This window comes from Panthera pardus, unplaced genomic scaffold (genome assembly GCF_024362965.1).
Source record: "Panthera pardus isolate Hobbes unplaced genomic scaffold, ASM2436296v1 HiC_scaffold_2, whole genome shotgun sequence".
In the NCBI taxonomy this organism is placed as follows: Eukaryota; Metazoa; Chordata; class Mammalia; order Carnivora; family Felidae; genus Panthera; species Panthera pardus.
Window position 1 is genome coordinate 34,247,767 of NW_026526765.1, and position 27,040 is coordinate 34,274,806.

Consider the following 27,040-nt stretch of genomic DNA (forward strand, 5'->3'; position numbering starts at 1 on the left):
GGAATACAGTTTTGGCATCTGATCTTTTCAAATCAAAAATAAATGCTGCAAATCATGCTGAGGACATTTATATTGAAAGCAAGCCAGGTCTCTTGGTCCTGGGAGAGATATTGAAATTGCACTGGAAGGTTGGTTATTAACCTACTGATCACTCTGTTCATCCGTGACTAAGGATATCATCGCCTATTTCCAGAGCTCAGAATTAAGGTCTCTGAATCATATTCTCTGAGAACAGAAATTGCAGGTTTCAAATAAATTTCACCTCTCACACTCTGGATGGTTACCATTTGGCAAAGTGTGAAGGAAGACACAAATGAAAAGAGTTGAATAATGTACTCAGAACTCATGATTTCCTTGGCCATCTCTATAAGTCTCCTTCCTTTTTTATACACTCTTCCTAGTGAAGTCCCAGTACATTCAAACGTATGTCTCATAGCAGAAATAACTGGAGCGAGAATGAGTAATGAAAGGGAATGAGAAGAAGGATGTTTCTGTCCAGAAAGTAAACTCTGCTTATAAAGGGGGACGAGACTTTTTAAAAGATTGTCTTGAGTGCGTGATTTTTTTTTTCCTTGCTTGAGTGTCCAACATAAGAAATAAAGTCTATTTCTCCTATGCTCTGACACTGCATTCAGTTGTTGCTTTAAGAGTAGCTGACTCCCCTACTCACTGGGCAACTCATGTTGGAAAACACAGTTTAACAACAGAGGTAGTGCCTTAAGATGTCCTCCCTGACCTTTGAGCCAAAAATAAATCTGTAGTAGTGAGCTGCTGAGGGCCACCAAAGTAAAAAAAAACAAGAAGGGTAAAATATGTTATTTTATCTTGTAAAGCAATTTTAAAATATTTATAGAAAAGAAGTCATAATTGTTTGAAATATTTTTGGGTCTCTCTGGTGTTATAATGTCAACATTATGCAAGTCAAACATGGAGAGAATTGCAGGCTCCATGTCAGCAGCTTTTCCCATGGCTGGTTTTAGACCCTGGTTCTGAGCCAAAGAATTACAGCTGAGAGCCTCTGCTGTTCCAAAGTCATGGTAGTTTAATCTCTACTTTCTTCATTAAGGTAGCTTTCACTCCACTGGGCAAGGCTTGAGGAATTTAAAAAAAAACCTGTGAAATGAAAAGTATGGCAAAGGAAATCTTTAAAGAAAATTAAAAACATAGCCCCAGCTGAAAGAGTAGAGCTCAAGTTACATTTTAGACCTAGAGAGGCTGCGAAGAGCATCTATTTCAGCTGCTTTGACATTTTAGCTTTGACATAAACCTTTAACTTCATAAGGAGAGTGGAGAAAACACCGCCATTAACTGGTTTTATGTTTGCTTTTTGATAGTTTTTTGTTTGCTGTTTGGGGGTAACAGAGATAAGAAGATGCATTGGCTTATTGTAAACAAATCATGTAGCCTACCAGTACTTACACAGAATAAGTGATTTAGCAAAGGAAAAAATTTCTTTTTTCTTCTGTGTTTTTTTTTTTAATTTTTTAATTTAGTGGGCTAACCAAAATTCTTTTGGAATATGTGGCTACTCCAGGGTTCTACCTTAAAATGGCCTGGGGATTGTTATGGATGAGTATGATGTCTACATAAGAAGGTGTAGATGAACATGTTTGAACATGAGCGTGCATGCACATGAGTGTGTTTACCAGTTCTGCCCATCTATCTGATGAGTTCTGCCAGAGTGGTCACGTGACAACGTGGATTGAATCTCAGATGACATTCGGGGGCCATGTAGTCCTTCTTCTGCCAGGTCCAGATTGCAGCCAAATTGTTCTTACGTTGTCTCCCATTATATAAGGCAGACTAAACATACAGGTAAGAATTAAAAAAAAAAAAACAAACAAAAACCTGCTACCACTGTAGTTTCACCGTGAAACCATTCATTTGAAATCAGTTTGGTCAGGGAAAGATGTGACACGGCTGAGGAAGCCATGTGGCAAGTGTTACTTGAAGAAAAGTTACCTAGGAGCTGGTAAAAGATGCCACATCTCTATGCCTAGGGAAGGTTGGCACTTGAAGCCTGGAGCAGGGTTTTTCTTGCTTGGGCAGATGAGTGGTTAGAAATATACTGGACCTGAGAGGATTTTTCATTATGTCTAATTGCCCTGGGAGAAATTTAATGAGAGCTAAACATGGAACAGTGCACCATTGTGTTAGCTCCGATGTTGTAATAGGTGCACCTCTCATTGTCTTTCATCCTTATATTAGTCTCTACATCTGCTTCTCATGACCAGTTACATAGTCTCGGGGACAATTTCTTACTCCAAAATCAGGAATGACCAGCAGTGCCTTATTTTCAGAGGGGCTTCACAGGTTAAACTGTCAACTGGCTGCATCAGAACTGATGCTCCTGGGATGATGATTTTTTTTAAATTTTTTTTTTAAACGTTTATTTATTTTTGAGACAGAGAGAGACAGAGCATGAACGGGGGAGGGGCAGAGAGAGAGGGAGACACAGAATCGGAAGCAGGCTCCAGGCTCCGAGCCATCAGCCCAGAGCCCGACGCGGGGCTTGAACTCACGGACCGTGAGATCGTGACCTGAGCTGAAGTCGGAGGCTTAACCGACTGAGCCACCCAGGTGCCCCCTGGGATGATGATTTTTAATGAGAAATGTGTATAAAGATTTTGAAATATTTCTCAAAGGAGTGCCTGCTATAAATCAGGTCACATCTCTGCTACTTCAGTCAGTCCACAACTGAGCATCCTTTTTGACCTCAGCAACCAAACATGGGAGCATATTAGCCCCTGCCCTCAAGAATTTCAATCTAGTTGGGACATAAGGAACTTCTAGAAATTAATGAGAAACTGTATAGCTTTAAGGTCTAAATTGTGCAATGAATACATATGGTCAAGATGTTCTGAAAAAGAGTAAATGAAGATGGACTGGAATAGTTACTTCAAGTTTAATGTATAGATATTTTTTTAGAGCTTTCTTTTTTCAAAGATTCAACTTAGGGCTATGAGGAATATAGTGATTCTTCTCTCAAGGAAGTTACCATGAGTTAAGAGATCAGGAACCTGCACAAAGAATTGCCGTGTAAGACCATGTCTATTAACAATTGAAATAGTGGCCCCGAACTACACTCCTTAGGAGGAGTGAAGCGTGGAGGGTCACCTCCTGCTGTAGTGAATTAGAACTTCATGAAGGAGGTCGGTGTTATTCAGCAGAACTACAATACTTGTTTAAGACTTTAAAAGGCTGAGAAGAGCAGGAGGAGACTCTCGGAATAGCCGATGTGATAGAGGAACAACATAAACGGAAGCGCACAGGTGTAGGTAGAAGGTGTACATGAAGAACAACTCATTCAGCTACTGAGTTTATCCTATGTACAGACACGGTACCAGGCAATGAGTGGTTCTATTTTACACATTTAGTATTCAACAGCTATTTTTTGAGCACTTACTTTGCAGAAGGCATATGATTCATTTGTCCAGAGTGTGCTATACATGAGCACTCCATTTGTAATTATTCACTTCGGAAGTAAACTTAGGTCAATAGATTGGAGTTAAATTATAGAAGGCTTAGCAATAGCAAAAGCTTTGTGGAAAGGACGGGTCTTGCTGGGTCTTGAGGAATGAAGATGGTATTTGGAGAGAAAGAGAAGAGACAGAGTGTAAAGCATATCCTGCAAGTCATAGTTCTTCTCAAAGCTGTAGGCCATGCATAAGCCCTAATGATGGGACGTTATGTGTGTGTGTGTGTGTGTGTGTGTGTGTGTGTGTGTGTGTGTGTGTGTATAATATGTGTAAATTGCATCTATAATATTTATGTATAATGTACATTATATATATGTGTGTGGATGTGGCATGGATTGCAGGCAAAGCACATAATTAGTATTTTATCGGCAGATTAAAAGGTGCTACATCATTCTGTATCAGTCAAGGTAAGAAATGTGCACTAGGGGTGAGATGCTACATCCTAAAGGAATCAGGATCCTCAAAATAATATTTTCTGCATATATTTGAACATTTTTTATAAACTTATACAAACTGACACAGCACTTATGTGGGAAAAAAAAAGACACCTCTCTTCTCATTGCTAACAAAAAGGAAATAATGACCCAGTGGAAGGAACATTGTATTTTTTTTTAATAAGCCCTCCCTGCACCCTGACAGTGAGGCCCCACAGGGCCCTGAGAAGTTGCCAAGACCTGTGGGATATATATCAAGCAAGGATTAGAGTCATGGTTATAGTTGGTAACCAGTAAATGGTGTGCCTATCAAATGATTTCAAGAAGTTCTAGGCTTTCCATGCATACTGAAAGCGAAGATAACCTCCACAGAGCTCTAGATTGCTGCTGTCTTTACTGTCACCAGGAGGCAAGAAGAAATCTTTCATTCTGCTGTCATGCCATAGCCTGCATCCATGTATATCAGCAACCCTGTGTCACCTGGTCCTCTTGATATCACAAACCGCTTCCACACTGGAGCTCAGCAGGATGTAGCAGACCAGGCTGAGGAGCTCCTGGCCTCAACAATTTAAATGGTGCCAGTGGAAGATGTGAGCACAGACCTCTGCAGATGATGACACAAAACAGTCTTTCATCAAGTTTTAATCAAGCACTTTAATGGCTCTGAGGATGAATTTTTTAATGTTATTTTTTATTTTTTTAAATTTACATCCAAATTAGCATATAGTGAAACAATGATTTCAGGAGTAGATTCCTTAATGCCCCCTACCCATTTAGCCCATCCCCCCTCCCACAAACCCTCCCGTTATCCTCAGTTTGTTCTCCATATTTATGAGTCTCTTGTGTTTTGTCCCCCTCCCTGTTTTTATATTATTTTTGTTTCCCTTCCCTTATGTTCTTCTGTTTTGTCTCTTAAAGTCCTCATATGAGTGAAGTCATATGATTTTTGTCTTTCTCTGACTGACTAATTTCACTTAGCATAATACCCTCCAGTTCCATCCACGTAGTTGCAAATGGCAAGATTTCAGTCTTTCTGATTGCCAAGTAATCCTCCATTGTGTGTGTGTGTGTGTGTGTGTGTGTATACACACACACACACACACACACACACACATATATATATATATATATATATATATATATATATATATATATATATATACCACATCTTCTTTATCCATTCATCCATCGATGGACATTTGGGCTCTTTCCATACTTTGGCTGTCGTTGATAGTGCTGCTATAAACATGGGGGGTGCATGTGTCCCTTCAAAACACCACACCTGTACCCCTTGGATAAATGCCTAGTAGTGTAATTGCTGGGTTGTAGGGTAGTTCTATTTTTAGTTTTTTGAGGAAACTCCATACTGTTTTCCAGAGTGGCTGTACCAGCTTGCATTGCCACCAACAATGCAAAAGAGCTCCTCTTTCTCCTCATCCTCGCCAACATCTGTTGTTGCCCGAGTTGTTAATGTTAGCCATTCTGGCAGGTGTAAGGTGGTGTCTCATTGTGGTATTGATTTGTATTTCCCTGATGATGAGTGATGTTGAGCATTTGTCATGTGTCTGTTGGCCATCTGGATGTCTTCCTTGGAGAAGTGTCTATTCATGTCTTTAGCCCATTTCTTCACTGGATTAGTTGTTTTTTGGGTGTTGAGTTTGATAAATTCTTTATCGATTTTGGATACTAACCCTTTATCTGACATGTTGTTTGCAAGTATCTTCTCCCATTCTGTCGGTTGCCTTTTAGTTTTGCTGATTGTTTCCTTCGCTGTGCAGAAGCTTTTTATTTTGATGAGGTCCCAGTCGTTCATTTTTGCTTTTGTTTCCCTTGCCTCTGGAGACGTGTTGAGTAAGAAGTTGCTGTGGGCAAGATCAAAGAGGTTTTTGCCTGCTTTCTCCTCAAGGATTTTGATGGCTTCCTGTCTTACATTGAGGTCTTTCATCCATTTTGAGTTTATTTTTGTGTGTGGTGAAAGAAAGTGGTCCAGGTTCATTCTTCTGCATGTCACTGTCCAGTTTTCCCAGCACCACTTGCTGAAGAGACTGTCTTTATTCCATTGGATATTCATTCCTGCTTTGTCAAAGATTAGTTGGCCATACATTTGTGTACATACATACATCTTTTTCAAGATTGCTTTGGCTATTTGGGGTCTCTTCTGCTTCCATACAAATTTTAGGATTATTTGTTCTAGCTCTGTGAAGAATGCTGGTGTTACTTTGATAGGGATTGCTTTGAATATGTAGATTGCTTTGGGTAGTATCGACATTTTAACAACATTTGTTCTTCCTATCCAGGAGCATGGAATCTTTTTCCATTTTTTTGTGTCTTCTTCCATTTCTTTCATAAGTTTTCTATGGTTTTCAGTGTATAGATTTTTCACCTCTTTGGTTAGATTTATTCCTAGGTATTTTATGGGTTTTTTGTGCAACTGTAAATGGGATCGATTCCTTGATTTCTCTCTCTGTCACTTCATTGTTGGTGTATAGGAATGCAACCGATTTCTGTGCATTGATTTTATATCCTGCAACTTTGCTGAATTCATGAATCAATTCTAGCAATTTTTTAGTGGAATCTTTTGGGTTTTCCATATAGAGTATCATGTCATCTGTGAGGAATGAAAGTTTGACCTCCTCCTGGCCAGTTTATGGATCCAAGGATGAATTTTAAATTTATGTTCCTGCCTTTAGATTGCCCATGGTTTATAGAAGAGAAGACAGACAAGTAAACATTATTTAATTGTGATCCCCTTATGTTGCTAAAAGAGTTTTAAACAGGGTAATAACACTGCTAGGTTTTCACTTTGGAAATACTACTGGTAATAGGGTGGAAGTGAATTTGAGAGAGATGAATGTAGAGGAAGATGATTGTAATAGGTCAGGAGAGAGAAGATATAAATGTGACGGTTGTGATAAAAAAAAATAGATGGATCACAGAGATGTTGAGGAGACAGAATCGTCGGTACTTGGAGCCCAATTATGTGTGCATTTTTGACTTCAGGAACTGTCAGACCTTTCTTCCTCCATCCATCTCTAAGTTCTCATATTTTTAGTTAAGGTTATCAGCATCAGCAATGACTCACTGTTAATACGGGGAAGTCCCAGAACACAGCTTGGACTGTTAGCAGTGAAGTGGTACTTGCATGGAGCTGCTCTGTAAGGGAGGAGACATACTCACACTGATATAGCAGGGCATCTAAGCTTCCTTCCTTTTGTACCGTTTTCCAGAACTCTTGCCCGTGCCCAGCTTGGACTGCACAGCTAGCTTCCCGCCTCTGCCATGTGGCTGTGGTATGGCTCAGGCTACTGTGCACTGAGGGTTTGCCATGGAACAAAGGCCTGGCTGTCTCCCCATGTAGTCTCTGGACATTCATGACTATATCCTGAGACCTGGACATACCCCCAGATATTATATGATCACCAGAGTATGTACCTACCTCATGGAGCACAATGAAATGTATGCGGGATAAGTTGACAGCAGCAAAGCCCTGCACCGGGCACAATCTGGGAGGTCGGTCAGGCTTACGCATAGCTAAGTGACTCACCCCTACAAAGCAACTGGCAGTGTGGGTGATTAGGTTTGTGCCTCAGCTAATTAGTAAATGAAAGGGCTGGGACCGCCCAGGAATAGTCTGAACCTGGAACATTCAATTCACGCATGCCAGTGACAGACTGTGCTTCTAGTCTTCCACCTCAGACTCCAGCTCTTTCGGGATGAGCCAATCCTGGTATGCAAACTGTATCCCCACCACTTTGGTTCGGTAGTCTAAACTGGGGCTCCGGTTATGGGGTAGACAGGAACGAGGCTGATATAATAGATTTGATATGTGACCAGAGCCTCCATTCATGGACACACTGGGCTTCCTGCCTCTGGTTGGAGGCTAACCCACGTTTGGCTGTGCAGAAGTCCACACCAGCTTGGACCAGCCCAGCCAGCCTCTGCCTGAGATCGTCCTCCACGACAGGGGACCCAGCATTCCTCAACCACCCAGCACCTTTTCCCGAGAAAACCCTCTTGGGAAGAACCTGTGGTTGATGGTTTTCTCCTCAGTGTGAATTTAAGTCAGTGAGTTATTTCCCCAGGGTTAATTCAGTTTAAACCTTAATTTTAATCTCTATATGATATAGAATTTTAAGCATTTCAGAGCCAGCAACAAAGACATTTTTGAAGGCCTAGCCCCTGCTCCTTTTAACTGCCAGCTTATCCATAGCCTGTGCTTCTAACTTGTCATCAGGCAGTCCCCAGCAGCCACGACCCTCATCTTTCACAAGCAGCAGGCATCACCTTCCTGTTTTGGCTTTTCCAACACTTGTATGGGTGTTGAAGTAATGCTGTCAACAGTGTCATTCTCAAACCCAAAGAGAAGCTTCCTCATGATCTGTAGTTAGCAGCGTAAAGGCGGTAATGATGTGTAACATAAACATACTTTGAAATCTGATGCATCTGACCATACAAAGCTAGGATTCTGTGGTGGCCTGGCTGGTGGTAACTGTACAGACCACAAGGGCCAGGGGCCTGGAGCCCTTCTTCAGCCTCAGCTGCAAATCAGAGTTTTCTCTGGCTCATATTTCTCAAATCTGTTCAAATGAGTCCACAGTATTTCACCAGATACATCTATCAGGAATCTCTGCTTCTGTTTATACAACAACTTACTGGCCTTAAGCCTTAACCTTAACTCATTACAGTGTCTTCATTACATTTTTTTGGCAGGTTTGCACGTACCAAATCATGGTGGATCATGTCCCAAGCATGAAGGAAATGTTTTAGGATGTTGTTAATAGAATCTCTCACCGAAAGGCTGGACAAGGGGATGGGAAGGGGAGGTAGGATCAGGGTATAGGAGAAGTAACATTTGTTGTGTGTCCCAATTCTCAATGAGGTTGTAATGACATCTGTGTTTTAAATTATGTGACAAAGTCTGGATTGGGCTTGAACTAGGCAACCTAATTGTTTTCAAGTAAATGATTAACAAAATGACCCCCATGTACCTGTGTAATAAAGTGTCATGGATTTAAAACTCACCAAACCTTAAAATCGATGAAGGATGTTTTGCTCTTCCCTATATCCCCTCCCTCTATATGGATTTAAAACTCACCAAACCTTAAAATCGATGAAGGATGTTTTGCTCTTCCCTATATCCCCCTCCCCTACACACAGTAGATCTTCATTTATTTCTTGAGTGAATGAATGAACCAGAATGTAAATCCTGACCTCGGACTTCTCTAGTCATATCCCACAATTGTCACTAGGGATCTGTTATCTTGTTTTAACCAGACTGGGGGCTGAATTAGGACCCCCTTCCAGTGGGAAATAGCTGTGCAGCTATAGAAGCTAGAACCCAGTGGCTTCAAAGAAGCCCTGAGCATCCATGTGTCCTACTCTAAGCCCTGATTTATGGGCTTTCTCTGTGGATGGAATGATCTCATTCTGCTATATACTTCAGATGCCATCAAGGTCAGAAATCTGTCCTACACACCAATGTCTAAGAGGCTGATGCCCTTCCTAAGTCTTGTCAACCTTTTCCCAAGTGACTGAACTCTGTACCCCATGTACCAGTCACTGCCTACCATCCTGCATTGAAAGAACCAGTCACCCAGCACCAACCCCCACAGATAGACACCACGTTTATCTGTGCCCCACCTACCTGATTAAATCATTTCAAATATTGACAGACATAGAGAGGTATGATGAGGCCTGCAGATCCCAAATCCAAGTTTTCTCTGCCCCTTTGGACATTGAACTTTAGATTACGAAAACTCTGACTAGTGATTATATGGATAGCTAGATCAGTTTTCCCAGCTCCTTTCCTTAAATATCAGGTCTTTCCAATTTTCCAGTGAGAACCCATCTGAAAATATGAAACTCTCAAAATTAAAATTCAAAGTTATACTGCTTAAATCCTTAGTTTCTTAGCCTCTGAATATGAATAAAAACTGGTATTTTCTGTATTGTCTAATCATTTGGTAAAACTTTGCAAATTTGTGGAATGAGAAATAATGTTTAGAGCATTTGACTTCTTGATAGCCACATGCTATGTGTAAGAATTACCAGATTCACATCATCGGAGATTGAATTGGTGATGTTGACCACTATATTTTGGAGACCCTTGGCCTCCCCCAAAACAAGAGGTCATTTTTTTTCATTTATTTTTTTATATTTTTTAAAAATATAATTTATTGTCAAGTTGGCTAACATACAGTGTCCTCTTGGTTTTGGGGGTAGAATCCCATGATTCATCGCTTACATACAACACCCAGTGTTCATCCCAACAAGTGCTCTCCTCAATGCCCATCACCCATTTTCCCCTCTCCCCTGTCCCTCCATCAACCCTCAATTTGTTCTCTGTTTTTAAGAGTCTCTTATGTTTTGCGTCCCTCTCTGTTTGAAACTATTTTCTTTCCCCTTCCCTTCCCCCACAGTCTTCTGTTAAGTTTCTCAAGTTCCACATGTGAGTGAAAATATATGATATCTTTCTCTGCCTGACTTATTTCACTTAGCATAATACCCTCCAGTTCCATCCACGTTGTTGCAAATGGCATGATTTCGTTCTTTCTCATTGCCAAGTAGTATTCCATTGTATATATAAACCACATCTTTTTTATCCATTCATCAGCTGATGGACATTTAGGCTCTTTCCATAATTCGGCTATTGGTTGAAAGTGCTGCTATACACATTGGGGTACTTGTGCCCCTGTGCATCAGCACTCCTGTATCCTTTGGATAAATTCCTCATAGTGCTATTGCTGGGTCATAGGGTAGTTCTATTTTTAATTTTTTTAGGAACCTCCACACTGATTTCCAGAGGGGCACTAGTTTGCATTTCCACCAACAGCGCAAGAGGGTTCCTGTTTCTCCACATCCTTGCCAGCATCTAACAAGAGGTCATTTTTAAAGGAAAGGACCATTTTGTGGCTTCTTAACATTTAGGACCTACCCTCCCTTCTCCTCTGCTCAGCCATTGACCCAGCTGCTTCCTTGGTTGGAGCAAGAGGCACTATGCTGTTCTGAACAATAGCTGGTGATGGAAGAATGTGTTGTGCTGATAGCAAGGGAATAGGGAAATGGGCAGGAGTCCATCAGAGAGCCCTGCTCCACATCAGGAGGTTTGGTCAGATGTAGCAAGGAGTAGAATGCAGCGAAGTCCCCAAGGGGCCATGCTCTGACAGGCCTGGCTTGTGTATGACTGTGCCCAGCTGCCTGTGTGAACCATGCCAGCACCATATTCTCTGGATGTTTGCTCTGAACTTCATAAGCACGGTTGACTAACATTCTCACTCTTCGCAGCTATCATTAAGCCTGACTTCCTGGAAAGCTCTGATCGAGGAATAAGAGAGCTGGATTAATTTCTGTGCATACCTTGGCTATATCTGTATGTCAAACTCATGTTTATTATAGCCATTGTGGGTGTGAAAGGCAAAAGTGTAGCTACTCCCTGTGTGACCTGTCTTATTTCCATGAATGGGTGCTAAAAACCTGTATTCCTAGGTCTAAAAAATTTAACTTCATGAAAAATAAGAATATTAAACACTTTCATTTACATGAGATGTATCTAAAATAGAACTCTTCCCTGTGGAATTTAGGGGGTGATTTTTCCAACATGTTGGTTGGGAGTGGATTGCTATGAACCCAAAGTCAGAGCCTCTGATATAGGGACAGTCAACTGATGCCTTAAACCGGAAGATAGAAAGAAAGGACTGAAATTCCAGGCTGTAATGAGAGACTGGCTGCCACTGAGCCCACAGTGGCATTCAGTAGATACTGCATAGACCACTGATTGATTTCTGCAGTTAGTTGACAGGAGCCCAGTTTGATTTTCATTTGATTTGGTTATGCAAGGTGTCCCTCTGGTGCTGTGGTCCTGCCCATGGCTATCACTTCCTTGGGGCAGCAGCCATCAGCCAGAGGCTTACACTGTCAGAGGCTGAGGGAGACTGTGGAGGAACTTGCCAAGAAGAGAAGAGGCTGGTCATGTGGCTTGGCTGGTACTCAGAGAACGTACAGAGGTGCTTGGGGGAAAGGATCAGCAAGCAAATCTCTGTACCAATCATATCAGACTCCTGTTTCTTCTCTCATTGTGAGGAGAAGTAGTTTAAGGTAGGGATTTCAGATCTTGAACTTTGTCAGAATTGGGTTTGAAATGCAGCTCTGCCATTTATGAGTCACGTGATTTTTTTTTTTTTTTTTTTTTTTTTTTTAGATTGAATTCTTCAGGGTTGCCTGCATGGCTCAGTCAGTTAAATGTTCAACTGTTGATTTCAGCTCAGGTCATGGTCTCACGGTTTGTGAGACTGAGCTCCGCGTAGGGCTCTGCACTGACAGCATGGAGCCTGCTTGGGATTCTCTCTCTCTCTCTCTCTCTCTCTCTCAAAAAATAAACTTAAAAAAAAAAGATTGAGTTTCCCAGAAGCCAGAAGTTGAGACAAAGATTTAAATGAAAGTGAATTGTTAGAAAATGTTCCAGGAAGAAGCTGACGGGGAAGTAGGGAAATAAGATAGAGAAATTAAAAAAAAAAAAAAAGCAAGCAAGGGTGCAATATCAAGTACTGTGAGGTGACTGCTTAGGGTGGTATCTGGTACATTCCCGTCCAGAAGCAGTGTTTCAAGTTGTCCAGATCAGCCCTCATTTGGTGGTTAAGGGCTGACCCAGGCGGATGTAAGTTCCTAGACACTATCAGTTCTCCAAGGGCAGATCAAGATGGCTCCAGCAGCCTGAGGGCTGCAAAGACACAGGTGCTGGGTGTCCAGAGCGAAGGCACACAGGGAATCTGTGTGCACAAAACTAGTTAAGGGAGAGCCTGGGTGGCTCAGTTGGTTAAGCATCTGGCTCTTGTTTTCAGCTCACGGTTTGTGGGATAGAGCCCTGCGTAGGGTTCTGCACCAATCACGGAGCCTGCTTGGGATTCTCTCTCTCCCCCTCTCTCTGCCCCTTCCCCACACGTGGGCTTTCTCTCTCTCTCAAAATAAATAAACATTTGTAAAAAATGGTTAAGGGATCTACATCAGCAAAGAACTGACAACATCTGCTACAAAGCCTTTTGTAGATTATTACAGCTTCTGAGCCTCAGTTTTTTCATCTGTTAAATAGAAGGAAAATAACTTGTTTAAAATCATTGGGGAAGTAACACAAATAGACCACCTGTTGAGATTCCATGGGAAAAACAGATATTCAATAAGGTAACTATTATTGGCTTTGAAGTGAGTTATTGCAAACCTTGAGGCCTAAATAAACAAACAGATATGTGCAGAATTTGATTTGTAACAATATATGCCTAAAAGAAGCATTTCAATTGCACAAGGAAGTTTTGAAAGCTAAAGATAATTGTAATAATGCCTTCAGAACACTGTCGATAAGAGCATTCTAATATTTAAGGTGTTTTCAACAATAGAATTGACATTACAGCATAAGCTTTTACGAAATGAGACACTATTCTGTTTACAGTTTTTGTAATGAATCTTCAGAGGGTAAGTTTGATAAAAACCTTAGTGCTCTAGTTCTTGTATTTTTAATTAAATTAAATCTGACCAAGTCAGCAAAGGGGTCTGGCATGAGTTGAATCTGCTGCTGGTAGTTAATACTGGGCAAGTCAATTCAGTTCAGTGAGCGTTTATTGAGCACTTGCTGTGTGGCAGACACAATGTCAAGAGGAATGAGGCCAGGTCCCCAGGTTAGTCACTTAGGTGAAGTAGGGATGCGGAAAGACAGAATTAAAACAAATTTATTGCAATAATTATATAGAAGCTTGTTAGTGGTTCCAGTGTTAAGTCCCTTATATTACTACCTCGGTTAATCTTCACAGCAATGCTAAGAAGTTTCCATATTACCCTTAGGGAAGAACACCAAGAATAATTTCATACCTAGTTTACAAAGCTAATGAGGGCAAAAGTGAGAGTCCAAGCCAGAGTGCATACTACACTGCCTGTCGTGTCCTAGGATTCTCTTGGTGACTATCTAACTGTAATGCCTCTGTAGGGATCTCATCTGATTCCTGGAAGTTGCTGGTTTACCTGATCAGCCTATGAAAGAACCATAGTATATTACGTCAAAAAGACAGGAGGTGATCCCCCCCTTCATGCTCTGTCTCTCTCTGTCCCAAAAATAAAAAAATAAAAAAATAAAAAAAAAAAACGAAAAAAAAAAAAAAGACAGGAGGTGATTCCATGAGCTACTTCAGTAAATCCTTTAGATTCAGGTTAATTACATTTAATGTAGTACTTAGACTTTCACTGTTGGACCTCATTTCTGATATGATATGATATATGATATATGATATAATATAGTTAATATAATATAATTAATATAATATATAACTTCTGGTATAAATTATACGTATAAATTATCAGATATACATATAAAGCTTCTGATGAGGTATGGGTAATTTTCTCAAAGCAACTGGGCATCTCCTCCTGAAGCTAAATCAATAGCCAAAGTTTATGGGGACAGGAACCACCTCTTACCCTTTGGAAAAAAACTCCATGAAAAGTACCTCCTGGGTCACTGAACAGCTGTCTCCTGCTGTCCAGTCCTTTACCCACAAGGCTTTACCCCCATTGTTGTAGGGAGGTACAAGGACTGCTTATGAAATCAACTCTGGGTTTTCTCTTCTGTATCATTCACATATTTTTTATGAATCCAGAAGCTATCAAAGTAAAGGGAAGCAGTCTCCTCTCTCTCCTAACAGGTCTATAGAGTTATGCTACACACAACAGACACTTTTATGCCATATTCTTTTGCCTGCTTCTAAATCTACACTTCCTTACCCAAAGTTTTACCTTTCATAGGATTAATAGACCCTATTTTGCATATAGGACTTATGTCGGGTGAGCATTGTTCTTATGCCATTTTTTTTTCTGATAGGATTTGTCCATATAAGTCAGTGAAAGTGAAACCAAGCTTATAAGAACAAGAGTCTTCAGTTCACTGGAATTTCTTTTTGTGTTGCTGTTTTAGGAGAAAGGGGCAAGTTGTCAGAAAAGAAAATTGTGTCAAGAAACTATTTGGAACAAATTTGAGATGTCTTCTTGGCCATTAGTGATCCCATCTAATGGTGTGATAGAAAAAAAAAAGTTAACAATCAGCAACCCTGCTTATGAATCTAGTTCCATCAGTAATCAGCACTATGGTTATGTGCAAAAGTTCTTAATTTCTCTAAATTCAGTTGCCTGTTAATAGAACTTTCAGAGAAAAAATGTCTAATCTGTCCCTTTCAACTCGAAAACTATTTTTTCTGTAATTTCTTAGACATGGATGTGGTACTGTGGAACAGATTCCCTCCTGCCAAGCCCTATCTTAGGTCCTTTGTGATAGGCCTTCTTCTTCTGGACTTTTTTTTTTTTTAAATAAGTGTCCTAGAGTGCACACAAGGAAGACAGGCTAATCAAATCTGCAGATGATGCAAAGCTAAATAAAGATAACTAACGTGCTATAGGACAGACATAGGATCCAGAGTATCTCAACAGCCTACAGTTGGGAGCCAAAACTACCAAGATAAACTTTGATGGGGATAAATGTAAAGTCCTTTGTCCAGGTTTAAAAAAATTAACTTCACAAATAAAGGCAGTGAGATTCCTGGCCTACAGCAAGTCCTTTGTGAAAGACTTGGTTATTGGGGCGCCTGGGTGGCGCAGTCGGTTAAGCGTCCGACTTCAGCCAGGTCACGATCTCGCGGTCTGTGAGTTCGAGCCCCGCGTCAGGCTCTGGGCTGATGGCTCGGAGCCTGGAGCCTGTTTCCGATTCTGTGTCTCCCTCTCTCTCTGCCCCTCCCCCGTTCATGCTCTGTCTCTCTCTGTCCCAAAAATAAATAAAAAACGTTGAAAAAAAAAAATTAAAAAAAAAAAAAAAAAGAAAGACTTGGTTATTGAGTTCATTGCAAGTACAGTGTAACTAACCTGTTATGATGTGGCTGCCAAGGAGCTGCTTTAATTAGAAATAGAGAGTCCAGAACAAGGAAATTACCAGTCTTGACTCTGCAATGGCCACAACATATCTAGAATAATCTGGTGAGCTGCAGACATCAAGATTTAAGAAGGATATTGACAAACTAGTACAAAACAGACTTATTGGTGAAGATCCTTGAAATCATGTGAAAGGAACTAGTGATGTTTAGTCTGAGGGTAATGAAGGGGCAGTGACAAGATATTTGCTTTTAAAGTGTATCATCTTGAGAAGGGCTGTAACCAAATCTGTTTATATAGTGTGGTAAAATATTATACCATAAAAATAGACTTTGGGAACCAAACATATGCATGTATGAATTTCAGCTCAACCTGTATCAATTCTGTCAATCTAAGCAAATGATCTTCTCAGCACTTCCATTTCTCATCTTAAAACATAAAGGTAATAATCCTTGCTCATAAAATTATCCATGAGAATTAAATGAGATAGCATGTTCAGTAGGTGTTGTAGTTACCTGGAAGAGTTAGGTTTTCCATAAAGGCTAATCTCCTCTTTAGTTCCAAAGGAGAACAGGGGCACCTGGGTGGCTCATTTGGTTTAATGTCTGACTCTTGGCTTCAGCTCAGGTCACGATCTCTGGTTCTTGGGTTTGAGCCCCGCATTGGTCTCAATGCTGACAATGTGGAACCTGCTAGGGATTCTCTCTCTCTCTGTCTCTCTCTGCCTCTCCCCGACTCATGTTCTATAAACAAACTTTTTTTAAAAAGGATAACGGGGCAATTAGGTTGATATTCCATGCCAGGGCCTGGGTGGCTCAGTCAGTTAAGTGTCTTACTTTGGCTCAGGTCATGATCTCACGGCTCTTGAGTTCAAGGCCTGTATTGGGCTCTCTGCTGTCAGTGCAGAGCCTGCATTGGATCCTCTGTCTCCTTCTCTGTCTACCAATCTCTCTCTCTCTCTCTCTCTCTCTCTCTCTTTCAAAAATAAACAGTCAAACAAAAAGTACTCCATGCCAATTATAATTATCCCAAAGTAGGATGAATTAATAGGTCAGAGAGGGCTGGGGTTAAGATGTGGGAGTATGGAGCTAACTTGCCAAGGACTCTGGTGCCCTATTCTTGTTCAAACACAGCTTCATATAATAACACTTTGATTTTACAGAGTAGGTTTCCAGGTATGTTTTGTGTGAATAAATAATTCAGAAAATTAAAAATAGGTAGAAAATCTGAGTAATGTGATCTCTAAGACTCCTCTGTTCTCCCTGATTTATGCTCTTCTGCATTGCTGGAATTGATGCTTACTAAAACTATAATTTATTGCTGGAGATTGAGTTATAAAGGATCCAGATATGTTGTTCACTACACCCACTAAGTCAGGGAATCATTGTTGGAAGTTATAGAAAGATACTCAGTTGTGACAAACAAAAGGGCTTTCTCTCTCTCTAGTTCTCTCTAGCTCCATCACTTCCTGCTCCCTCCCACTCACTCAGGTATGGTTTTCTCAAATGCAAAACATGGAATTCACTTGCCAGCATTTTGACTCTGAAGTTTTTTTTTAACAGCTGATATTTAAATCCACCTAGGCCTCTCTAGCTATCCTCCTAGGAGCTCTGATCATAAGAAACAGCTGAACTGGTGAATGTTCTGAATTCATTCCTATTGAGATGCATGGAGGTATCCAGGTACTAACTACACCCATCTGTCTTTTCTAAAAGAACAGAGTTAGCAAACCAAACATTCATCCTGACCCCGCAATTAGGAATCTAACCATGAACTTGCTATTCCTATGCAAGGTTAGTTGTTTCTATGTTTTGAGGAAGATGATTGAGTGCAAGAGGTCGTTTGATATGATAATACTGAGTAATTTCTTACAGGATATACTTAATCAGAAAAATATTGTTGGACAGGAGCTCATAGAACATAGAGTTATACTAGTTTTCAGAGATGGAGGGCCTAGATGAGGGTTTCTCAAACTTGGCCTATTGATATTGTAAGCCAGGTGATTTTTTTTTTTTGTGGTGGGAGGTGTCCTATGCATTGTAGCATGTTTAGCAGCATTCTTGACCTCTGCCCAGTAGGTGGTAGGAGCTGCATTCCTACCCTCAGTTGTAACAACCAAAACATTTCCAGACATTGCTAAGCATTCCCTGGGGGTGGGCAAATGGACACCCATTGAGAACCACTGGTCCAGATCTGGTGATTGCTTGTTGAACGGATAGTGCCAGGATTGTTGTGGGAGTCAAATTACAGAAAGCGTGTTTAAGTACTTTTAAAAATAAAATATTTACATGTTGGTTACAGTACATCTCTTACCTTTTCACTGATTCATACGTTCATTCATCTAAGATTTGGGGGGTGGGCAGGTGCTGGAAACCAATAAATAAACTTAGAGGCTTTAGGGTTTGCCAAGTAAACAAAGAGGTTAGAAGAAAAAGATCACGGAGACCTCCAAAATGAATGTGTATATATAACGTGCACAAAATATTGTGGGAGTCCCAGGAAAGAAAGGCCTGCCTTTGACCCAAACCGTAGAAAACTAGTTGGACTCTACAGCTGAAGCTCTGTGATAGTAATTACAGATGGACTAATTCTTTTTCATACAATGTCATAAATTTGTGCAGTGTTGCTAGAAGTATTTAAGGTGCCTGCCAACAGTCAGTATGCAACACAGATTAAGGTATTATCATTTTTAGGGCTACTTATAAAGTGATATGAAATCTTAATGAGCAACTTAAGAATTGAAATGGTTACAGACACCTGTTATTTTCCCATCTTTTTTTTTCATACTTGCTAAATGATAGCAAACCATATCAAACAATCAAATAAAAATTATAAAGCCCCAAACTCCAACCCAGGTTTCCTTAAGGAGGGCACAAATATCAGAAACACTCGCAAGGAACACCAGGAAGCTTATAATTTTAGGTCTATTGATTCAAAAACAAACATTCTTAGCAACATAAACACCTGTTTGAAACGCTAAATCTGACATTGTATATTTCGACAGAAATAATTCTGTACCAAGGAGATTGGGTTAACCATCATGACAGTACCAGAATTTCCAAATTTCTACGGTGTTCTAAATAAAATAGTCACTGACGAGGAAAGTCCATCTAAGGGCTGGTGTGCCTGGTGTAGCCACATTTGCGATAAAGGCTGCAACTTCTTTCCCCCTTTAAACTTTTCCTGTGATTCTGCCTATTCCATGCTCCAGAGGTACTCATAGGTTAGATAGAACAAGAGTTGTTAACTGTAGCATGTGCTGCACTAATGGTTATGAGTCACATTTGTTTTGGAAGATTACCCTTAAAGCCTGTCACTCATGCTTGTTTATGAGGAGCGCAGTGACTTAAACATCAGCTAACAAATCCTCCTGAATGCACTGTCACATCTGACTGCTTCCAGCAAATGCTTCCTGTCACTTCTCCCTCTACCGCTCTGAGAATTAAAGGCTGGTGGAGCGAACAGGAAGACATCCATGAGCATTTATTAAAAGAAGCATGGGAGAGTGTGGTAACTGCAAAGCCAGCTGTTGAAATTAATATAATTGGTGTGAGATTAAATTTCATCAGTCTTAAGACCTGCCTTTTACCACCAGAGAAATCAATCTTCATATTTAAGTTTACACTAATATGGAACATTCCACATACTGAACTGTCACATGCCTTTAGAATAACCATGCCGTGCTGTTTCTTTAAGCATTACAAGTGAAACAAACAGCTGACAGGTGGATCTTATAGTATATTCAGAATCCTTGTGACTTCACCATTGTTATTTTTTAGTCTCAATTTGACTATATGTATGAGAAACACACCATATAGGCATAAATAAATATATACTGATAGTCCTTATTTAGCGGCCCATGAAAACAAAGTCTGTATTGTGATAAATCAGGAATTTATTAAATATATTCGTGTCTTATTTCTGGATTGAGTGGATTGTCTTTAGCTTCCCTCATTTGAAAACAAAAACTATACTTTTCACAAAGTTACCATGAATTCATTCGACAAATATTTTTTGAGCACCAACTAGGTGCCAGGCACCATTGGAGTGCCTCAGTGAACAAGAAAGTTAAAAACTCCTACTGTCCTGGGGCTTTCCTTCACAGGAGGTGTGTGAGGAGGGGGGGGGGAGGGGGGGAGGAGGTGTTTGCAGAGGGTATGTGGGTGGGTGAGGCAGATGAAAGACTGTAATAGTAAAAAATAATTGTCTAATACGTTGGAAGGGGCCATAGGAAACCATTTCATTTGTTCCTTGTTGGAGTGTTCCCCAAGGTTGGCCATCAATATTTTATATGAATCTCCTTGGTTTTAAATGTTAGACACCAATCTAAAATCATTTGACACTAAACTTATTCTCATGGTCTGTCTGGAATCTGCAGCACCAGCCCTCTGTCTGGTTATTGGAGAGGAAGCCCAGACCCAAAAGGGTTAAGTGACTTCCCCAAGATTCCAGCAGTTACTGGCAGGAGTGGGGCCAACATGCAAACTCCTGCTCCATTGTGCATTCTTCCATAGATCGCTTTGAGAGCAAGTGACCTAGTTGGTGGAATCCACTTGAAAATCTATTTTGAAACATTGAAAATTTGGAAATGTCTTTAGGTGCATGCAGAATGGCACCCTCTTGACAGAAAGGTCAGTAGCAGAAAGATTTTGAAATGTATGAATTAGATTGAGATAAGGCCTCTATGAAATCACTCTGCTCTTTCATGTGGCAGGCCAACCACAGAAGCATGGGCTCTGATTCATGTACCCTCAGCCATCTTTCTCGCTCACATATTGTCACCGTTCACTTCTTTCTGTTTCCTAGAGCTCCGGAAGACACAGTTAGAGATGGTCTATTGGCCTTGCCATCCCAGCTTTCTCTTAAGACTGTCTCCATTTCTCTTCTGAATATAACTTAGACTTGGCCATCGTTCTTAGAGTTCCACTAAATCATTTGATGAAAAGATGGTAAATCCAGGTCAAGAACAGAACTGAAAAGGCACAGCACTCTGATGGAACAGAATGAACTGTAGTCAACAGGCACTGTTTCTAGACTTACCACCATAAGGCAGCCTAGCTAGAACTTGGTTTCCCTAACTGTAAGCGGGGTTTTAAAATCTTTTTATTTACAGTCTTGTTGTGAGGATTAAAAGGTTGAGGAAGAATGTGTCTGTAATAGCACTCTGAAAACCGTAAATGGTGGTCCACACTAGCAATTTCAGTTACTTCTGCCCCTTTTGTCTCTAAAAACAGGTTACTAGAGGGATACACAAGTTACCATTATTTTCAAGGTTGCTTTAGGCATATTTGTTGTTAGTGAAATTAGTCTTCTGAGAGTTGGAAGGGACCTCCGACATCCTTAGGGAACCGATCGTGGCTATTACTCAGAATAAGCTGGGAAGTTTTTGAAAAATGCAGATTCGTAAACTTTATACCTAGAGATTCTAATGCAGAAGATCTAGAGTGATTTGAAAGTTATTTTAATGTTATATGTTTGTGTTTGTTCTAGGAAAACTTTGAACATGAATCTAAAAATTACGGGTTTGGGAAACCCTGCTCCAACTTCCTACTAATGCCGAACTCCTTCTCCTGCTACCCATGGCTTCACTTAGAAACGGAAAACCAATAATTACCCAGGCTCTCATCTTTTCCACTCCATTAACTTGTCCCCTTGTACCCCTAGTGCTTGGCACCCCACCTTGACAGCTATTATTGCCAAGTGTCTACATTAATAATCCATGTTGACATCCTCTTCTTTCCACCTGCTGCCCTCTAGTGGAGATGCTGACAAGCAGCAAAATATTTAAATGCGAGCACCAGGGGTTGACCAGTCTAAACAGGTGAGCTCACAGGGAGTCAACGCAGTCCCCACAGGGGTGTCCACAGACCACAGCTATGAGAGAAATCATTAGGATAGCCTCAAGCTGTTTGGACACTGTTGACACACAACTTACATTGAGAGCAGTGCTTTATGAAGACCCCTGCATCTCTTTATGGGTTTTTTCCAGGTTTCAGAAATCTACCAGGAAAAGATTATCCTTGGGATATTTTTGCCTCTTTCTCCCCAGTTCTTTCTTCTGTCATTTATCCGAATTCCACCTCTTGCCAAAGAAGGTGGTTCATCCCTACCTCCCCTAATCTTTGAGTTTCTCAAATCTTGCAAGGAAAGAAAGTATTTTTTTAAATCCTTACAGTTTAGAAGCCTCCAGTCACCAGATAAGAGGTACTGATGCGAATTCAGCATTTACAGTGTAATGGACACTTAGGCAGCAATGTGTTCACCTCGCATCCCTTTGAGATCCTGTGAAATACCTGAAGTAACTCTCTTTTACCCACAAGACACTGAGGTCAAGAGAGTTTGAGAAGACTGTGGTATGTCACTCAGCAAGGGGCAAAGCCAGAACTAGAACTCAGGTGTAGCTGATGGCAAGCCCTTGTGGGTTCCTTTAATGTGCTATGCTATCCCCATGAAGTGATTGTTTAGTCTTCTGAATAATAAATTATAACTTTCATGGGAAATGAAATTAAGTCTCCTGGTACTATACTCATAGTAAAATCATTCAACTTTACTTTAATGAATGTTTAATCATCAGCGTATCTCCGCACAATCCCCATACCTCACTTTTAATACTCTTGCATCCAGAATTGTTTAGCAGAGGAACAGGTGGGGAAGTTTGGGTAGGAGGCGAGAACAGCAGAAGCCACAGTGCCGATGCAAAGCTGAGACTGGCAATCACAGGGTAGAGGCCACATATCCTGCAGGCTTTGATGAAACTAAGTAGTTATCTATATTAACCAGCAGATAGATCAGAACTCTTAGGCCAAGCACTGATATAAACTGTGCGTGTGTGCGTGTGTGTGTGTGTGTGTGTGTGTGTGTGTGTGTGTGTATGTGTATCTCATCCCCCACAAGATCCTTCATGACTGATATACCAGCATGAGTTTACCCCTTTTGTGGTTTTTCATTCTTCTTTTATCCTTGATTGTTAATATCTTGGTAAGTGATTTTTTTAGCCATATAATTTTTTTCTTAAGGAACATAAACAATACAAGATTTCATTTGGCTGATGTTTTTCTTACCATTATATGTGATCATTATTATTGAAATATTTAATTTCTTTACTGGGATGTGCCTATTTAATTTCTTTACTGGGATGTGCCTATTTAATTTCTTTACTGGGATGTGTATACACATACACACACGCAAACACACAAACACACACACACACACACACACACACACACACACTCACCTGGATGCCTTTTTTCCCTGTAATGATAGAAAAGACAACTATGTACATAAGAGAATTTGTTGTGAATTCTAGACCCACTGGAAACAATAGTACTTAGGATCTGGATTCCAGTTCCTGACCTCCTATCATTTTTAAATGTTTATTTATTTATTTTTGAGAGAGGGGGTGGGGGGGAGAGAGTCAGAAAGAGAGAGAGAGAGAAAATGAGCAAGCAGGGGAGGGGCAGAGAGAGAAGGAGAGAGAGAATCCCAAGTAGTCTCCTCACTCAGTGCAGAGCCTGACTGGGGGCTTGATCTCATGCATGACCGTGAGATCATGACCTAAGCCAAAATCTAGAGTCAGACACTTAACTGATTGAGCCACCCAGGTACCACCCTCCCGCCATTTTTAAACTTTGCTACCTTGGTGAGGTAAATAAAATGTGAGCCTCAGTTGCTCTTGTAAACCCAGGACAACATTACATATATGGCTCAATTAAATAGTCTTATCCAAAAGATTCCTTTGGCTTCTCTGGCCTGTGAGCTGCACCTTGATTTGTACAACAGTTGAAGCCACTGAATAGTTACATGAAAACCATGTTAATCAAAATTAAGTCTCTGTTGGTTGGATCTTGTTTTTCCATTGGCTTGCATGAATGATGCTTGCCTTCCTTTCTGACAGGTACTCCAATGAGAGAATTCCTTCAATCTGGTTTTCTCTCATGATTCTTCTAGTTCCTAAACAGACTACAGATAAGCACTACCCTGGCATAGCATAGTTAAAAGAAATCCTAGATTATACCTTTCATAAAACAAAAATGTCTATGTAAATGACATCTTGTTTTTAACTTCATTTTATGTGTGTGTGATCTCAAGTTTTCAGGTGCAGAGTACATCTGACTTGATAGATGAAGGCTGAGTTCCTGGCAGTCTGTCATTATCCAGCCCCAATCCTGGAATGTTCCTTACAACTTCCTGTGCTTCCTTCCTATGGCTAAGCACTGGCAAGCTTGCAGTGTATAAGAATTATAGCCACGCACCCTCCTGCCCCCTTTTGCTGCACACTTTTTCAGTTTATTACTGTTCTCACAGCTTACCTGTTTACAATCAAAATTAAAAAAACTCTTTCCCCCAAATTTTGACCATTTGAAGTTTCAGGAAATAACCATCTCTTCATTTTTCCGATGAATAAAATACTAAATAAATGTACCAATGTAATATTTGTAACAAACTTGGGGAAAAAAAAAAAAAAAAGGAGGGGCAGAGTTAGTAAGGCTGAAAGAGAGAGAACGTTGTCTAAACCTGGAATGTTCACCTGCCCAGTATTACAGGCGTCCATGTAACATGGAGGTGATAAAGCAGAGTGATGCTGAGAACAGACTGGATTTGAATCCTGTTTCTACCACTTTCACCTCTTTGTGCCTCAGTTACCTCATGTAAAAGGGGATAATAGCACCTAGCATACAGGGTTATGACGAGGAGTAAATAAGTTGATACATGTAAAGAACTTTCAAGCCTACCTGGCACATAAACGTTCAATAGATATAAGCTATTATTGTTATAAAACTAAAGAAAGAGAGCCCAGAAGTCATTCAGTCTGCTGGGATCCTTTCTTCCTCCCCCTTTGCCTTCTCTGCTCCCACTTGGCTTACCTCCCAATCCACCTCTGCCTCCTATCTCTCTTCCACACAACTTAAGAATTTTTGGCAAAATGTTTAGAAGAAAAGAAGAGGTGCAAACTTTGGAGGGTGCCAGGCTTTCTGATAGGCAAGTATACCTGTCGGCCGAAGGGGCTGTGTCCAGTAGTGAAGGGCTTTGTGACATCAGAAAGCTTACTTCTTAAGAAATGGGCTTAACTTTTCGATGGCTGGGCCTCTTCATATGGGTACATGGAAGTTGCCTCAGTGACAGAGGAGGACAGTTGGGCTCAGGGATCTACAGGATGAAGGTGAAAAGAATGTCATGTGTGCTTTTAGGAGAATTTACTATGCAAAGCTCCCTTGTCTTCACCAACCTTTGGCCTGAGTTGCTGCAGTTTGCATGGAAACATAACGGAAGTCAAAATCTAAGAGCAACTTGTCCCTCTGGCCTTCAGTGTCTTTAGTGTGTCTTTCCAGACTCGCTGATCTTCACCCCTCCTTACCAAGGCCTCACTGACCTCAAAGGGCCCTTCTTGCCAGGCCATGAAGTACATCTGAGCCAGAGGCCTGGGACTATGGCCAAAGCTGAATGAAGGTGCAAAATGTATGACTAAAAAAAGCCCAAACACGTGGCACTGGGTACAGCAGATCAGTTTGTTGGAGAAATGGTTTATAAATAACATGGAAAGGGAAAAGGGTAGAGGGGCAAAATATTGAGCTGTTGTCTGATACTTGAGGTCAGTCTCACCATTTCTAACACCGAACCTCAAGGTGAGTGCACATTAAAAAAATGGATCTTGTGGATGAAATGAACTCTGCCTGGGCTTATTTTTAAGTCTAGTAAGCCAAATTTTTAAACAAGATTTCTTTTATTTGGAATACGTTGGAAAACATGTGTAATTTGAGAACAAATGAATACAAAACAAAAGCCAGAAACAAACCCCATGAAGGTGTTATGCTTTCCTGAGGATGGTCTGTAAGGCTGGGATGCTGCAGAGGTGGGAATATTTAGGGATCTTACTGAAATAGTTTTTTCTCCTCCAAATCATGGCAGGGGATGGATGGACTAAAGACAGAAGGAATGAGGGGGAAAGGAGATCATTAACTTGGGAAAGTTTTCTTTTTCTTTTCCCCTTTCTGTTTTTGGTTTTATTTTTCCCTTGTCAAAGCCAGAAGGGATCTGAATTCTGGTCCAGAACTCCCAAGACCAAAGAAAGGGTCAGGGAAAACCACTCAGGCTGGGAGCTGTGATCTTATCACTAGTCCAGATCCCTCCTCCTTCCTCCCTGGGAACCTTGTGCAAACACAACTGCCTGGTCTTCCTGTTTAGTGGCAAAAGTTTGGCTCCCTTCTCTTTCAGATGGGAATATGAACTTTAGGGGATAGCTTTTGCTGCTGTTTCTTTTAAAGAAACAGAGACTTGACTTGCTCTCACAGACTTCTTCCGTGGCACACGGAAACCACAACTAACTAAAGAACAAGATCATGAGCTTAGACAAATGGGGCAGCATGCCCTCCCCTGGAGTTGTCTCCCATTGCCTCTTTTTCCCACCCTAGCCCACATCCATATCCATCACACTTTGTGGTTACCCATCTGCCCCTGACTGTGAGTTATAATCTCCCAGGAAGAGCAATCCATTGGCTCAGGGCCAATCTTGAACTTGTCTTTTATCCTTGCCAGAATTTCTGTCGTTGCCAGAGAGGTGTGAGTCAGGGAGACTAAGATTGTCAGAGTTCAAGTGTGCATTGTTTAACATTATAGTAATTTCCGGTCTTCCTTGAATCTCATCTTCAAAATCAAAATGATGCCCAGTGTCTGATCATATTGATGCAGTGTCTGGGGGTGTCAGGGAAGCTTCTCTGATAACACAGACTGCCAGCTGGAGGGCAGGCCATGGTACATGGTGGTAAGGAGTGCCCTCTACTTTTGCAGGAGAATTTCAAATTCAGACTCAGGACTTTACATCTCCAAATTAATTTTGGAGAATTTTAGTTCACTTTAGTCCATTAGTGGAATCTAATGAGATCTTTTTCCTCCATGACAACATTACCAGTTTTCTTTCATCCTTGGATTTGATAAATCCATAAGCATTCCTTTTTTTCTTTTGGTCCTCTACCAAAGCTTTTATACAAAACCAAATTCAAAACATTGTAACCTGCCCTTGAGGATTGTGCCCCAGGCTGTTCAGGATTCTCTAATGAACTTTCTTGGGTCTTTTGTTTAACTACCAGTGAATTCACTTATCTTTATAGTTATTCAGGTCACAGTAATATATGTCACTCACAACATATGAGAGACTACACCACCTGTCTCACTGAAATTGAGAAACATTAGATGAGCAACACTCGCCTAACAACAGTCAGATAATTCTTTCCATGAAAG

At 40.7% G+C, this 27,040-nt stretch overlaps 1 protein-coding gene across 5 annotated transcripts in view; it reads left to right on the plus strand.

Moving 5' to 3' along the window:
* The window catches only part of GHR (growth hormone receptor), a 269,897-nt gene that overhangs the window by 126,319 nt on the left and 116,538 nt on the right, over positions 1 to 27,040 (plus strand). The gene's annotated exons all lie outside the window — the stretch shown is intronic.